Source organism: Anastrepha obliqua, chromosome 3, assembly GCF_027943255.1.
Source record: "Anastrepha obliqua isolate idAnaObli1 chromosome 3, idAnaObli1_1.0, whole genome shotgun sequence".
In the NCBI taxonomy this organism is placed as follows: domain Eukaryota; kingdom Metazoa; phylum Arthropoda; class Insecta; order Diptera; family Tephritidae; genus Anastrepha; species Anastrepha obliqua.
The window spans coordinates 59,995,141-60,012,961 of NC_072894.1; positions in this window are offsets into that span (position 1 = coordinate 59,995,141).

The window sequence follows — 17,821 nt, forward strand, 5'->3', positions numbered from 1 at the left end:
GCATTAACGTTAATTAAATTAATAGATTTATTGCAAACATGTAATTATAAAACACTTTTTTTACGCAACATAGTCGCGCTGAGCGCCAATAATTACACATTTGCTCAAGTTATTTTATTAAATTTATTACCGGAATGAAAATTTCATAAAACTGATAATAAATATTTGTTTAAATTTTTAATTAAAAAACATACTCATAACAGCACAGTTATTAGGTGGCATTAAATGCGCTCCTCAAATATGATTATCTGTCGTTAAAGTATTAACAACAATATACGATTCCACTCCAACTACATATATACGTACATATATATACATATACGTGCCTTGCAGAGAAAATCTGAGGTAAAATAAAAATTTTCCGATTAAGAAGAGGAACAAATGCGTAAATTTCGTACTACTTGCTCTACTACCTTGCTCATATTTGTCTTCAGAGTGTCCACTACCGCTAAATAGTGTGGTGACTATATTTCGGGCTGGAAGAGTAAATATATGATATGCCTTATCCAATTTTATTTTATAAATGTTGCTACTGTAGCATATCCCAATCAAGTAAAATTTAAATTATTATAAATTTAAATAGTTATAATAGGAGCAAGTTGAAATTGCATTGAAACTCTGAAGAAAAAAGTTGCTTACATTGTCCTAGGCAAATTTATTGATATATGATGCGATTGAAATGAATGGATACGATTATTCCCATTTTGAAAAGAAGCCACAAGCCCGGATAGCATAATTTTAGCAGTACTATAGAAGAGAAAGTAACACCACTACAGGAAGCAATAACTAGCATTTGCTTTAGTATAAAGCGCGTCCCCAAAAACTAAGGGCTGGTTACAGTCATTATATATTTACTGCATTACAAATAGCAGTAAAATAGCAAATAGTAAAATTTTACTAAAACTGAAATTTAATTTGCATTATCAGTAAACTTCTACTGATTACTGATACAAATTGCAGTAAAAACATTTTTTTCTGATTACTGAAACAAATGGCAGTAAAAATATTTTTTTACTGATTACTGCACAAAAATTTGAGTAAAAATACTAATAACGTAATTTGATTTGCACTGTCAATAAAATATTTACTTTTTATTGAAAATTGTTACTGGTAGTTATAAATCAATACCTAGATTCAATAAATTATTCCAGAAAATATTAACATTTTTCTATGCTGTTATTCGCTATTAGTTTTTCGTTCTTTAAACGAGTACAAAACCAATTTGCATCGCTGAGTTTTTGCTCTTTAATAGCCTTATGTTTATTTATATAATTTATTGCTTCATCTCGTTCGGTTAGGTATAAAAGGCTGTTGCCTGAAGATATTTTCCCGAATCAGTGGAACTAATATATATATATATATATATATATATGCTAATATATATTTAAGTAAATACATGCATACAACAAGCTCGCGAGAAAGATCTCTACTTCTCAATTACCTACCTAGCTCAAAGTAATACCAATTGGCAAGAGTTGTTCTCTCTTGATCTCCAGATTCTGTGTGTTTTTATGTATTTTATGTTTTAATGTCAGACACAGAAACCGCAATTCAGGCAATAACAGTATCTCAAGCGTCAGGTTGAATCAGGAAGTACTTCTCAAATCTCTTTGCTACTTCATACAATTCTTTTGCTTGGATTGTACGGCAGTTGAGGTGATGATTTCGTTACACGAAATAAAAAGAATCATAACTCAAGTTTTTCAACCTTTGTTTTCTGTATATGAATTCATAATTTATATCTAATATATAATAATATGCTTTCCATTTCAATTCAACCGGGCTATTCGGGACATGTTCTTCGATTTTGATGTAACTCAAATATGTTGCTCTCTGATCAAAATAATTAGACACGTATTTTTTTGTTCGCCCGAAAAAATATTTTTCAAGATTAATCGGCAATTTTGTTTTTCGGCTCAGAAAGGATTTTTTTAATTACATAAGAAATTTTTTTTTAATTAAATGAAATTTTTTTCCAATTTCAATTTTTTCTAGTATCCAGAAAAACATATTTTTACTGAAATTTTTTCCAATAATCAGTAAAAAAATATTTTTACTGAATTTTTTTTCACTAATCAGTAAAAAATTATATTTTCCGCATTTCTACTGCTATTGCAAAGTGCCCATCTATGAAATTTATATATACCTACTTGGCGCTTACACCCTTTTTGGGTGTTTCATCGATCTTCTCCTCCTATTTGTGGTGTACGTCTTGATGTTGTTCACAAATGGAGGGACCTACAGTTTCAAGCCAATTTCGAACGGTAGATATTTTTTATGAGTAGCTTTTTCATGGCAGAATTACACTTGGAGGTTCGTCATTGCCTGCCGAGAGACGAACGCTATTAGAAAAAACTTTTTCTTTACTTTGGTGTTTCATTCGAATCAACGTTTTCCGAACCCTAGTCCATTCTGCTACGACTGTAAAGTGCGTTTGTAGTATAAAGGGGTATAAAAGTGCGCAGGTATAAAAATTGCGCTAGTAGATTACTTTTGTTAAACTAAATTAAACCCCGCGAGCCTAAATTTGATTACGGTGGGTCCAGATTTTAGCCATCACAATCTTCATTTTATCTGCACAAAGTGTTATAAGTCGATTTCTGGTAGAAATGTGTGGTCAATGTTCTATATTAGAATTTCTCTGCATTCATTTCTACGCGTATTTTTGAACCATTATTTAAAAAGCTGGAGTTACTTTCAGCACCGCTGGTGGTGCACACACCACTGTTTGAGAAACGCTGATTTACCTTGCTGAGTATTGCAACAGCGGTAACAGTGCTTGTGAAACCCAGAAAATTGGTCTCTATTAAATGAATTTGCGAAATTTAGAATTATTAGTACGGAACTAGCAAAGAAAGCACGCAAAACATACTGGTGCAATTTAGTCTAGTACCGAATATTGAAAAAATTGCCTATGACAAACCTTAAAAGATTGCATTCGAATAACTAAATAAACTCGCCTTTTACTTATTTGAAAACGATAACCAATGCGAACCACTTTTAGTTGTGAATCCGCCAAAAGCACACCAGTTCGGTGCCATATTTCCCTGCAGAGATTGTTGCCATATACTCGTATATGTATGTCTGAGTTGATTTCCATTTTCACGTTTAATTAACGTATGACATAAAGGTTATTATATTTAACTTTATATGTAAGTATACGTACACACGTACAAGATTACAACAGAGTGCTGCTAACAATTTACTCACATTGGCAGACATGGCGTATGCGTGATTTATTAATTCCATTATGACACGTTCACCACTCTCAGATCTAAGTATGCTTATATTTCCATACACCGACACAGCATTACAGGCCTTTAGCACTTTTGCCTTAATTGCATTAAGTTAAAATATCACATTGATGCAATTATTTCAATTCAGATATTTTTTTCATGCGAATGTTGTCATTGCATAATTTTGCTTAATACATAACTTTATTCAAATTAGAATGTGAAATGTGCAAAACATTTATTAATAGTCTGTCTAATAGCAGCGAGACCGCCATAACTTAGAAAATATTTGAACAATTCGACTCTGGCAAACTGCATTGTATGGGCTGATAATATTAATTATTCGCATTATGTTCAGTAAAATGTATAATTGTTGTAGCAGCATAAACATTGCCCGTGCATATACGAAGAATGCTGCTGAAGTGACAGTCCTTGGGCGGATATAAATCAGGTTACGTAGAACCGACTGTCGTGGGAACGTAAAATGTATAGCCAACACCATTGGTTATAACAGATTCATAACTTCTAGTCATAGTCATAGTCTATAATTTTTTTCCTTTGAGTTTCTACTTAACTATTGTCCATACATCTTTAAAAGTGGTTGGGATCCGATAACTGTGAAAGTCAATCCAACATATCTATCCCATTTTTTGTTTACACTCCACACACATGCGACTTCGATGCTTGGAGTCGTAGTCCTCTTATAAAATACAAAGCCAGTTAGTTCTTCCAAACATCTTTGTAGATGACGGAAGTAATGTTTTTTTTTGGAAATTTTATTCATCAAAACTTTGTTAAAATTGGCGGTAAATCAAATCCAAATCCTTTTTCGGAGAAGCATCCCCAAGCATGAACCTTAACTGAATGCCTAACAGTTCATTGTAGTTTACGATTATCAGCAGTACACCTGGACCGATATATGCAACTATTAGGCCAAAAGGAAGATGCCTTTTCCCAATTGTGTCCTGAATTTGCCTTAACCCATGCAAGTATTTTTTCAAAGCATGATAATAGGAGAGCGGTTTTTTCCAATATGCTCCGGACTTTGAGGTCTTCTACATGTAAATGTGTCGAGTTGTACCTTTGTGTTTTTGGACACATTAACACGATTTTTCTTTAAAACTGCTTCAGTTTCGCACAACGATAAGTTCGGCTTTGTCACAAATAAGTCAATGATCTGATCATGTTTAGGAGAGGTATTTTCCTTTGGGTCTCGTCCGGGGAAGTCGTCAACGCTTTTCATTTCGGTATAGCGATGCACTCATTTATCTACAAACGTATTCGGTTTCTTCAAATATTCTGCTACAGATGCATGTGACATTTTTTGGCCTATAGGGCGTATATTGTATGTAGGAACACTGCTTCGCATCATTTTTCATACGTGGAACTCATTTTGCAAAAACAACAATATACTTTCTAAATTTCTCACAAAGTCCTAACAAGTTCATGATACGCCTATTTAACAGCACTTGAATTTATTTCTATCGGAACTCTTTGAATTTAATCGGTCACGCTTCCATTAAAAATACTGTGGATTACAAATATACATATACGGTAACATTTTAATAGCTTAAGAATTGGTGTTAAATCCGAAAAGTGAAGAATGAGACACTTCAAAACACCTAAATTGGGACTGAAGCCGATATCGAAAGCCATGATCCGATTTCCAGTACATTTGTGTGCGAAAGTTTAGCCTCAAATTCGAAGTCTTCCCGCATCCTATGCGATAATAAAGATAATAAAAATAGTAGGACTAAAACAAAAAACTCTTCCTCCTAGACCATTTCTATATGCAATCTATCTGCAAAGGTCGGCTAGGTTTCCTAGCTCTTATATTATATATCTTTCTTTAGAAGTGCAAAAGTTCGAAACCTCGGTCACGATAGAAAAAGTTTTCTTCTAAAAGCCGACGTCCAGCGGCAGGAACTGGACTGCCATGAAAAAGCTACTCCGTTCGGAGGCGACGTAAAACTGTAGGTGTCTCCATTTTGTGCAAAAGTAATCAAGACGAACAGCAAAACAAGAAACTCGGTCAGACACCCAAAAAGGGTATAAGCGCTAATATATACATATATAAATTTTAGAATGAAGAAGAGGAAATGGCTGGTACGCTTTGTTGAATTCGGCTAAAATAAGAAACTCTAGATATCGATAGTCTTTAAATAAACTGTATTAAATTAAAACATAAGCGCATAGCATAACTAATAAAAGCCGATTTAAAAACCAAAACGAGAAAGAGGATGGTAAAGTTTTTATTTAACGGGAGTGACCATTGTTGCTCTCTTTCCACGCCATATTCGAGTCGATTTAAACACAAGACTTTTCAACATTAACTCCTGAAACTCAGAAATTTTCTTATTGATGAAATGAATCGGTAGCGGTTGCACTTGGATCGCTTACATACCACTTTTCTCACTGTTTCCATCTTTAGGTTACATTGTGATTTGTGGTATTAAATCAGTTGGTTCTTTAACGCGTACAGTTGGTAGTTCTGTAAAATAATGGTCATATAACAAAACAGCGTTAAGCAATCTGATGTATGGTGTAGATGCAGTAATGAAGCAATTTTTAACTTAAATTTCTTACAATGTTCTGAGTATCTACTCTCTTTTGTGTACGAACCAATGCACGGATATATTTAATGAGGTTCCTGACAACATCGCGAGCATTTCGGTCTATGTCTTTCTCTCTGTTCCAATAGGCTATTATAAACGGTCGTTATTTGAGCCAAATTCTAATACCCAGCGTATCAGTAGGCCAGCATATATATAAGTAAAAACACAAAATATCATTGTCCCTCTGCGTTACACATTATTACAAGCCACATAAAATAAGTACACACACAACGCCCATAATCTGACCTTAGGGTTTTCTCTTCATTCTTCTTTTTACGTCGATTTATACTCTATGCTTTTTCCATTGCCATTACTAATCTCATTAGTTGACGAATAATAGTCAAGCTGATGAGATTTCCTCCCAACTCTCAGCCAGCTTCCTCATGCCACTGGAGTTTTTTTTTATTTTCAAATTACACCGCAAATTGTCAGCATGATGACAACAATTTGTACAATGTACTGATTCATTGTCTTCGCTATGCGACCAAAAAACGTTCACGGATGACAAAGGCACACAAAATGTCATTATGTGAAGGATTTACTCAGTGTTGTAGTAAATGCTGGTATTAGTTTAAGCGAGGCACGTAGTGAAAGTTTGGTCAGGCCAGTATAATGGTCAGGGAAGGAAGAGTAGGGAGTATAAGGAAATTGAATGATCGGATGGTTGACGTAGTAGATGTATGTGAGTGTATATTATTACCTAAATTTATTCTAAGCCGATTGAATTCATTACGTGTCAGATCGAAAATCAAAATACTGAGTAGTGAAATGAAGGATTACAAGAAAAAAGACATTAATAGAGGAGCTATTTATAATCATAAATAAATTACTTAGTACTAAAACAAGGAAGTAGGAGAGCCGTAAAGGGATAAAGGGTATACGGTATAATATCTGCAATGTAAGGAATTTTGTATGTATTGAGCTGTGCTAAAATAAATTATGGAAAACGTATTATTTTCCGTTGCTTTAAAACTAAAATGCGCCAACGCACATGAGGAGCTACCACACTTCATACTGGTTACTAAGTCACTAAGCTTAACTGATTGGAAATGCTCGAAACGTGACTTTGTCTAATAGGATATGTTTCGTATTTATTTTTTTTTTTTTTTTTTTTGGAAATTTTCATTCATATTTAGAGTAAATCAATTTCTTGATTTAAATATTCATAAAATAGTATTATTTATGTGCTTTCAATTTCATCTCCCAAATTTCCATATTTCTTCCAGATTTGAAGAGAATTGAGTTGTATCTTCTTTATATTTTGACGTCGAAAAATACTCACTTATTTATCAATACTTATTATGTCGCCTTCAAAGTATCCCTCCCAGATATAGTACATTTGTGCCAATGCTAATTCTAATTTTCGAAGCACTTCTAATAAGAACTTTTCGGTTTTACCTTGACCTGTTCCAGCGATGCAGCTTTTAACTCCTACATCGTTGTAAATCTCTGTACTTTCATCGACCTCTTCCAATATCTCTCTTTTCATTTTTCGGACATATATCCATGATTTTTCACTAGTTATGATACTTACGAACAAATTGCAGCTAGTCAAAATTTAGCAGCTTGCGCACAACCCTCCCTGATATATGAGTTAGGCCCAAGATATAAAAAAAATGCAGAGGTGGAGCCAATCGATATGTTAACTCAACAACTTCTTTAATAGTGATTTCATGTTTTTTTTTAACAACTTTCTTCACTGCTTTCCCGTTTTCGTCTATTTTTCATCATGTCAACGATCCCACATCCCACAAAACGCTCTACGGTAACAAAGCATATGTTAGATTGTAAAGTGCTTTTTAAAACAAGTTAAATTATCTAATGAAAATTGCTTATTAGTATCCCTTGAAAACACTAATATGTTGTTCACGCGTTGGAGCTTCCAGTATAAGGTTAATCATTCGCATCTTCTCGTCCATCCTAGAAGAGTTTGTAGCACAGTAGGCTCACTGTGATTTAGTGTCAATATTTCAGGTAGCTTGAAACCCGTATTTACATTTTTTTAAACAAAATTTTATAAAATTACAAATTCTTTGAAATTTGTTTTTTATACCCAATGCACCTATAACATTTATATACGTCAAACTATCAGTAAATCTATTTACGTTGAAACTGTAATTATTCTTTAACTAATACACCGAAATAAGATCGTAAATAGAGAGAACGTTGCCTGTTAAATCGACCAATGAAATGTTGCAAATTGGTTCATCCTCGAAACTATCCTTTACTGATTGCATGTGGTAAAGTGGCCAGATTGTTTGAATCTATAAATGTAGTTTCGGCTATCAAACTTTTCTAACCCTTCACTTGCTTCTCTTCCCCTCAAATTACTTCAATTATGATAGTTCAGATATTTGTTCTAAAACTCAAGTTGAGTTGAAATAACCTCCGATATATTCCGGTAAAATATGGAAACACATTTTAAGATGTTGTTTTTTCAAGACAAGTCAATGAATTTGAGTACTTCCCAAGTATCAAGTACCAAATATGCTTTGTTAAATCGAGAATCTTCACTGATTCTTTTGGCACCGAAAATTTAGCTTCAAAATCCGCTGGCCAAGAAAACGCTTCAACTGAGTGTAAAACGCGTGCTTAACGCAAGCAAGCGGAAATCCATAGTGCATTTTAATGAACCTTTTTCTACCCTTCTTCATTTAGCTGATTTCCAGATTTTATTTACTTCCTATGCTTGCTTTTTCCCCTTCTTTCGCTTTTGTTTTTACTTGAGGTTGGTTGCTTAAACTCGTAGGCAATTAAGTTGGCTGATAGCTGCTGCCAATCACAAACAGGATACCAACAAATTCAGGAAAATTCGTGTCTTACATACCTAAGTGTATGAGTGCAGATAAGCGAGCTGGTATTTGTTTTCTTGCTCTCCTCTCGCAGCAATGTTTTTTCATTTTTTACTCTTCGCATTCGCTATGGTTAACCACAGTAAATATATTACATCGCCAACCTATCGAACAGCATAATTGCATGTTTGCTTGTATTTGTTTGTTTGCGGTCGACATTTGTGGCGGCAACTGAAGCGAAATCGCTGTTGGAATAATGTCAGCCGCTTAATCCGAAGTTAAGTTGGTAATTTGTATTGTGTGACTTTTGACTAATGGAGTCCATCAGGAAGTTGATGGCAGGCAATACGATTTGTTTGTAAGCCGGTTTTACATTGCAAAATCATTGGTGATAAAGTACACCCCGAGCACATATGCCCTCGCGACACGCAGTTTTACACAACATTGTACTAATTTTGGGCCAATAAACAAAAGTAGCCGACTGGATCATACTTCTGTTATGATTTTACGAGCAAAACAAATTATTTTTGCTAAAATACTTGCCTGAGGCGTCCAAAAAATTTATGTAATACATATAATAAAAGAGAATGAGAAACGTAGGCAGATAAGCATTTTGCTTGAGAAAAGGGCGCCATGTCTGTTGTTAAATTATACCCAATATTATTTATTTCCTTTATTTTTCTTTTTATTGGGAATATTTTAAAACACTAGTCAATGGGAAGCCTGTAAATAGCCATGAAGAGCTGCAGCTTCGATTTAGCCTAAAGTGCCAACAAATCCAAGGTTTTACAAATACTTCGAATAGCCTTCAGACAAAGATATCATACCTGTTTGTAAACTTGTTTGCTTGCATATAACAACCATTATACTTAAAACATACCACTTTTATTAACACCTTTTCGCTTATTTTTGACTTCCTTAAACGTTTTACATTATTCAAATAACGACCTCTATACTTGATTATAATTCAACCAGCAGGCATGACGCCTTTGAACATCTCTTAAATCCTGCAGCATTTGAACCCAACGCACAAGTAAACTCGTTCATTACTCGAATTACGATTCCCCTACTGATTCATATTCAAAAACACTGGCAGATTCGAGTTCACAAATCGATATGGTTTCGTAATCAAAAATTTGTTCGAAATAGTCTAACCAAATTGCATTCAAAAAATGTGCCTCCGAAATTCTTACGGGATCTCATTCAAAGGCCAAACCGGGGTTGTTATATTAAGTATTGCTACATGGGGAAAAAGATTCAGAAGACGTGGCCAATATCAAACTGTTAACCGGCTCTCGACCAATTTGAAAGAATCAGCTGATTGGTTTACATCACTGGGGTCATACGAGCGGGTTTGTTTACGAAAAAACTGAAATTGTATGATATATGAAAAAATCAATGACCGATTGAACGAATTCATGAAAATGTGTGAAATGAGCGGGTTTAATTCAGCTGGAGAGTGCCTGAAGCTCAAGTGGCTCGCACAATTCTGTTTTTCACCAAAGCATATTGGTGAAACCAGTGCTGTTGGGCTTTGCTATTACGAAGACATCAAGCAGCCAGAGACACATTCGCAATTAAGGGACCGCAAATTCTAAGTGCATTCCTTCAAATCATAATCCTTAGTTCATTCGCAGTGGACGCCATTAGAGTCAGCATTTCTCATCCGATGTTTTGTTGTCGAGTTGATTGAGGAAGATTTTTATGTGGCGAGTCCCAGAACCCAGTGCACAACCAAATATCATGTGCTTCTTTGCCTTCTCATACTAGATCGCTCTTGAACGGATGTTGGAAAGCTACCCAGAGGATACTTGGGCAAAGCTTGCAAGTGAGCTGCTTGGACCACATACAGAAAAACCATCCTGCCCCTTCCTGCATGATGTAATAAAGTCTAATTCATTTTATTAGAGGCAATTATTTTTATGGAAGAAACTTGTTATTATTTAATCTAGCATTCCACGGTATTCTATAATTCAAGTGAGGACTATACTTTGCTCGAAAATAAACCTGCATTAGAATTTTATTTCCATTTCCAACAGTTAGCATTATGTGGCATACTCACGGCAAACAGCATACGTCTCAAAAGAGACGAATTAAAAGCCGAACAAAGAGCAAAAATGTAGACGCATAAATGCAAGAATAGGCTGCTACACATGGGTTGAGAAGTCCCGGGCCTAATAATGAAAAGACGTTTTTTTTTTGCTTAAAATTAGCTTTATTTATCAACGTAATTTCCATCAAGATTACCATTATGATTCCAGAGCCGCTTTAACATTTCAATTCCACTTTTGTAGAACGATTTACGTTTTGCCTCAAAATAGGCCTCAGATTCAGCGCTTACCTCTTCATTGCAGTGAAATTTCTTACCGACGAGAATTTTTTGTAGGTCAGCCAGTAGTCGCTGGGAGCCAAATCTGGTGAAGTTCCTTTCATGTAGTTTTTCCACTTCTTTTGATTGACTTTTGACACGGTGCGTTGTCTTAATGAAACAACATTTTGTTCTTGGACATTTCTTTGTAATTTCAACCTTTAACTGCTCTAATAATGCATAATAATAACATTCAAAGTTGATTGTATTTCCCTTCTCAAGATAGTCGATAAATATTACACCACGCACATTCCAAAATACCAAGGCCAAAACCTTTCCAGCAGATTGTTATGCTGTCGAGGTTCAACAGTTGCCGTCCACTCAGATGATGATGGTTTTGATTCCGAAGATTCTATTGTCACATATCGATGGAAAAATTATTGTTATTATGTTTAACCTAAGCCAAACAATGATCAAAATATCACCAAAACATTCTTGTTTTTAGTCAACGGTGAGCAAACGCCGCACCCACTTTAAACAGATTTTTCTCATGGTCAAATGCTCATGCAACATGAAACCAAAACGTTCTTTTGATATATTTACGATGTCAGCTAACTTACGTAACTTCACTTTTCGATCATTCAAAACGATTTTGTGGAATTTTATGATATTTTCTGGTGTCAGCGCCGCATTTGGACGTCCACTGCGTTGCGCATCATCGGTGTCTCTACGACCACTTTTGAAATCAGCAAACCATCGTTTTACTGTTGTTTCGGATGAAGCGGAGTCCCCATACCACTTTTAAAGCCATTACTTCTCTTGAAAGGTATTTTTCCCCATCAAGAATCAATGTCAAATGAAAACACGAAATTCTTTTTGATCCATTGTTTTGAAAATAACGAAAGCAAAATAACTCAAGAACTAATGAATATAATTTCATGGAATTTTAACAGCTGTCTCTTTACCGTCAGTATGATACTAACTGAAAAAGACGTGAATGTAATAAAACTAGTGCCAGCTGTGTGTTAAGCCCGGGACTTTTCAGTCCATGTGTTATACACAAAAGTATATATGTACATAAGTATTTATAAATAGGGGTGAATTGGAATTAATAGCGCGCTTAAATGTGACGACCACCCGACGCCTTAGTATCTCTAAATTAATGGTGGCAAATAAACGCTCTTACTTGCATGGCTTCGTCTTGTGAAAAGTGTGTGTGAAATGTTTAAATTTGAATTGCAAAATAGTATCTACCATTTGTCGATATGCAACCATGAACTTAAGGCCTAACATTCGCTACAATTGCAATGAATTTATCCAAGTTTAATTACCAGTGAAAAGCGATTTATGAGACGTGCATAACGCTTTGCAATTTTTGGTTTTTGGCACTAACTAAGTGCCCAACATTAATTCTTAGGGATTAAACGGTATTACACACATCTCTTAAGCAAGATTTGTTGCGAAAGTATTCAAATGGGTAACACGCATTAATTTCGTGCTTTAATTTTGGGATTAGTTGAAAGTAGTATTCAAAATCCAATTATATAATATTTAAAAATTTATATACTTTGGGAAAGGTTAATTTAGTAGCTTTGGTGAAAATTTAGTTAATTATTTACTTTTATTATTATTTATTAAAAAACTAAATTAATTTCAATTGAATATCTAGCTCTACCAGGTAAAGATTTTCGGTTATGATTTTATCGAATTATTTAGTAGATTGTATGTAAAACTTTGATACGAAAAATTGTTGGGAAAAACTCTCTACGGCATTTGTATGAGGTGTGGCATTACACTGTGGAGTACAACTGGATTATTTTTGTCTTCAATGTTTTGGAGTTAAAATATACGAGTATATATTTTTTTAATATTATTCATGCTTTAAGCAAAACCATATAAATCACATTCAGAAATATCATAAAAACGTATTATCATCTAGTCTTGAAAACTAACATCTGTCAAGAAGAGAGTGGCACACTGAAGGATCATGGAGAGGAAGGGGAAATAAATTTTTACACGGATAGACCCAAGCTAGAAAAAAAAGTAGGCTATACACTTTTTACAAAAGAATTAGAACTAGAATTGTCTGTTCGACTTACGGACTATTGTAGCGTCTACCAGGCAGAAGTCTTAACCATAAAGGAGGTAACTGTGCACATTAGCACACACGCCGTAATACGATGAATAACTTCTCGGATATCCAGGCGGCCATCAACTAAATGGAGGCAGTTATACTGAGATCAAAGATTGATCAAGAGTGCCTGGCAGCTCGAAATGATATTAGTGTCGTATTCAAGTCCGGCCTTATAGGGGTTCTGGGGCAAAGAAATACTGAAAGAAATTTCAAGACCGATGAACTAGCAGAACAGGGTACTAAACTTTTACTGTTTAAAAACAGAAACTAAAGGGTTTTCCTTTAAGAGGTGCTATTCCCGTAAAAGATCAATGGTTTCGTTGCTTTGGCACGTAACGCCGTCTGGCATGTAATTGTTCCTCCAGCCTCATTTTCGAAAAAATAAGGCACAATGACTCCGTCGGATCATAAACCGTAACAAACAGTCACACGTTGAGGATAGAGAGGCTTTTCAACAATAAATCTTGGATTTTCTGAGTCCCAGATCCGACTATTTTGCTTGTTGATGAAGCCACCGAGGTGGAAATGGGCCTCATCACTCAAGGTGATTTTTTGATGGAATTCCAAAGAACGACGAGAAATGGACAAACCTGGGTTTTTTAACACTTTCGGCTACAACAGCAATATTTTAGGCTGTTCTTCAGCGAAATGCACGGGTTTTATTCTTCACATCACTAACTTGTCCCAACAGCTGGAATTTTTTCACCAATTCCCGTATTGCGGTCCGACAGTGTGCTCCACGATTACCCAAAAATGTTCGAGTTTTACGAACCAGCTCTGCCAAATTTTCACCATTTTGATAGTGAGTTTTAATAATTTCAATGCATTGTTTAAGCGTGTATCGTTCCATTTTTATTAATGGCGTAGTTTCTACTTGTCAAATATCAAAAAATGACAGCTTAAAAAGTGACATCTACCGAAATAGCGGGCTATTCAATATAATACCTGTTATTCAAAAACCCTTTATTAATGTCGTATTCAAGGCCAGCCGGGGCATAGAGATACTAAAAGAAATTGCAAGATCGTTGAGCTAGCTAAACAGGGTACTAACCTTCCACTTTGCGAAAATAGAGGCAATATTGGAACTCTTATGGCAACTTGCAAATTAAGAATAAAAAAAACATTCCACAGGAGGGCAATAGATCATGGAGGTAAGAAAATACTTTTGTTATAACCAGACTAATATGGCTGGAAATAGATAAGAAAAAGTCAGGAGAATCGCTCAGCCTCTCAAGATAGAACATCTCGAAGGTCGTGACTTGTGTCATTGGGTGAATACTTCAGAAGTTGTAGAGACATGGAAGAGAAAGAAACAGTAGAATATTTCTTTTGTAATTATCCTTAGCTGGAGTCAACCAAGGTTGTTAAAAAAATACCGAAACTGTCCGGTGTTGGGATAAAACCTATCCTTTCTCCCTTTCTTGTTTTGGTTTTTTAGGGTAGGAGGTGGCAATCAAAATATCAGAAATATCCTCAAAGGCTCCTTTACACCAATGGTAAGTTGGAAATGCTCCCACCAACACTATAACATTTCTCACCCTCATAAGAACATTTAAATGGTTCCATGATGAACAAACACTAAGGTTCCCATGTTACGCAGTGATGCCACAACGGATCTACATGATTTAAGTCCGTTGGCTGTTCTAAACCGACTGCCACAAAAACCTAGCCCTAACCTAATTTGAACTTTTATAAATATCGCTCATGCAATTTTAGTAGAATAAGTATGAGTTTTGGACGTAAACGAATTGCGTTGGTTTTTAATTCTTTTTTTTTTTTGTTTTTTGTGGTTGGCGGGTTTTAGATGTTTTTTCTATCCTTACAAAACTCAATAGGAATTCTATTGCTCGCAACAGTGCTGAAGTCTTCCTCAGTCAACTCCTTCTACTGAATTTTTTCGGCGTCAACGGAATCAGGACTTGTTATTTCTAATGCAGGTTTCACCTTAGGAAATACTTCAGATAAAAGTCGCATGGTAACAGTGAGCTGATGCATTGTCTTACTGAAGAATATGATGATGACTCGTTCCTTTGCAATTCGCGAATCGGAGTTCCTATGTAAATCCGGGATACGCTTTATTTATTATTTTATAGCGCAATGAAAGTCGGCATAATGAACTATTGGCTGGATATAGCTCAAAAATCGCGTTAGTTTTTCACTATTTTTTTTGTGGTGGTCTTGTGAGTTTTCCACATATACAATTTAAAATTTTTTTTCTATATAGGAGAAAACACGCCATCCCGCCAGCAAAGAAAAAATTTCAAAAATCAATTCGGTTTTCGAGCTGCTTCAAGCTTGCATTTTTTGCACTAAAATTTAATGGGCTATGGAACAGTGTACCTGAAATTTTCTCTAAATTCTGATTGAAAAGTGTGAAATTTATTGAAAATTTGTTGAATTTTTTTTCATGTTTAACGTATATATCTACAATTATATTGTGTTTGTAGTACTGCATATATTTTGTCCAAATTGCTATAACAAATTTATGTATATATATATAAAATAGCTGTAAATCACTTTGCATCAGATTCGGCAAGGCTTAGTATAATAAAGTATGACGCATTATATTATAGACATATATACATATGTACATAAACACTTATGTATGTAAATTTAACGAAAACAACTGCGAACTGCATTGCATAAATGACTTGAACTTCCGTTTTGCATTGTTGAGTTGTGTTCTTTCGTTAGCTTTTCAAGTAACCAAAGTTACCGAAGTTACTGAAATGGTTGCTGAAATGCTAAGTAAACAACAAAACTGCACATAAATTACATAACATAAACATAATTTATACTTATGAACGCTTTTGTTTGTGCTACTCCCACATCAAAGTTCTTCCAACAGCACTGAAGTTTGTCAGTGCGTCTGCACACTTCTTTTTAACTGATACATTTTGGATTGGTACCAGTCCACCACGTTCAACATCACTACCAAAACTTCAAGTTTACCAGGTGTGGCCCCTCTTTGGATCTTTGGACTAATTTTGAGTAGGCTCTATGCGAACCAAATTCCCCACTCAACATCAAAAGCTAAAAGACCGGCCTACTGTCATCCTTTGGAAACAAAAGTGTCTTCCGGCTATTATTTGTGAGTTTTAGGTGGGTGTGAATTTTACATTAGCTCATATGAAAGTTTTTAACCTAACTGAAAATAAGTTTACTCAGGATGATGTGAAGTCTTGTATTTTAGCCTTAAAGTAAGATATTATACGTAATTAAGCTTTATGGCTCGGGAGGCATTCGCTCGTGATATGACGACTTTGTACTTCCCAATCACGGAAACTTCAAGGGTAGCTCTTCAGATCGTGCTACCTCAAACAGCGTATAGGTTATTATCTATTTAAATGAGCAGTTATTCGATGTAGCTAAAATGAAATACATCTCCGCCATTAGCAATCTAAACGATTTGCTGAAATGAGCCGAAAAAAAATTTGGGATTAAACAAACAAATTAAAACGACAAAGTATTCAAGATGATGGGTACTAAGATTGGGGATTTCTCATTATATGACTACAACCGCACCAGACACGTTCTCTTCCAAAAAATTTTGCTGTAGTAGCATTATAAAATATGTACTCTAAAAATTCTACTGAGAAATTCTGCTAATGAGAAAATGCTTCGCGGGATAAGAATTCTGGTCGCCTTGGTAACATAACAGCCTATACTTCAAATGGCAATTAAAAGAACCTACATATGTAGATATATTGGTAGCATAGGAAAAACTGTTTGTGAAAACGGCCAATGAATAACGCAGAAAATAGTGCACATAAAATCGTATCTCTTTTCAATGTTCCAGATGGAGCTATCAACTTTCTCACTCAGATTCCTTTTTCCAGTTCGATATTCTTTCGGGATCAAATTTAGAGTGTTACGTGAAATCTAATTCAGAGGTTGGACTAGATGCGGTATCACTATTAAATATGGTTAACTAAATTAATATTCTTACTATAAATTTCTCTACCACTCTACGGTTAACGATATTGAATTTTTGATTCCATTACTAAATGAACAAAGATATGATAAACCTTAAATTTAGTGCACTATACTCAAGCATGGGATATATATAAAATGCGTACATTCCACTTGAACTATCCCAAATTATAGAGTGGTAATTGTAAAAGCGCAGGCCTTGTTTTAAAAAGATGGATCTCGGTAATCCACTTGAGTTGGAAATATACTTCTCTAGGAGTTACGGAAATGAGGAAGAGAAAAACTTCACTCAATGCTTCCAATGAGAATTGTCAACAAAGAAACGAACACACTTAAAAAAACTTCTTTTCAAGGCCTTGACTAAACCAACATTACCTGCATGACAAATAGCTCGCACTTTTCAATAGTAGCTGGACGCCCTTTTCCAAAGCTGAGTACTGATAGTATAGTTCTCTTACTTTGCTTTGAAAGCATGTTGATCTAGTGCAAATATAGTCAATATAAGAGTAGTTTAGCACTACTCCTTTTTTGAAATTTTTTGCAATTTTTCTACAAAGTATTTTACGCACAGAGTATACAATAAGTGCATAATATTTACCGCCGTTAAGCATTCCCAACGTCAGGAAGGAATGCGGCAAGTTAGGCACCAGGCAGATACGAACAATGAGCAGGGAGATGGCAGTTGTTAGATTGCCGGAAAATATTGTAAATCGCGTCATTTGTCAAATTCAGCTGTTCGGCGGAGTAGTTTACTTCCATGACGAAAAACAAGCAGCAAAAAACAATCAAACAAAAAAGCACCAATC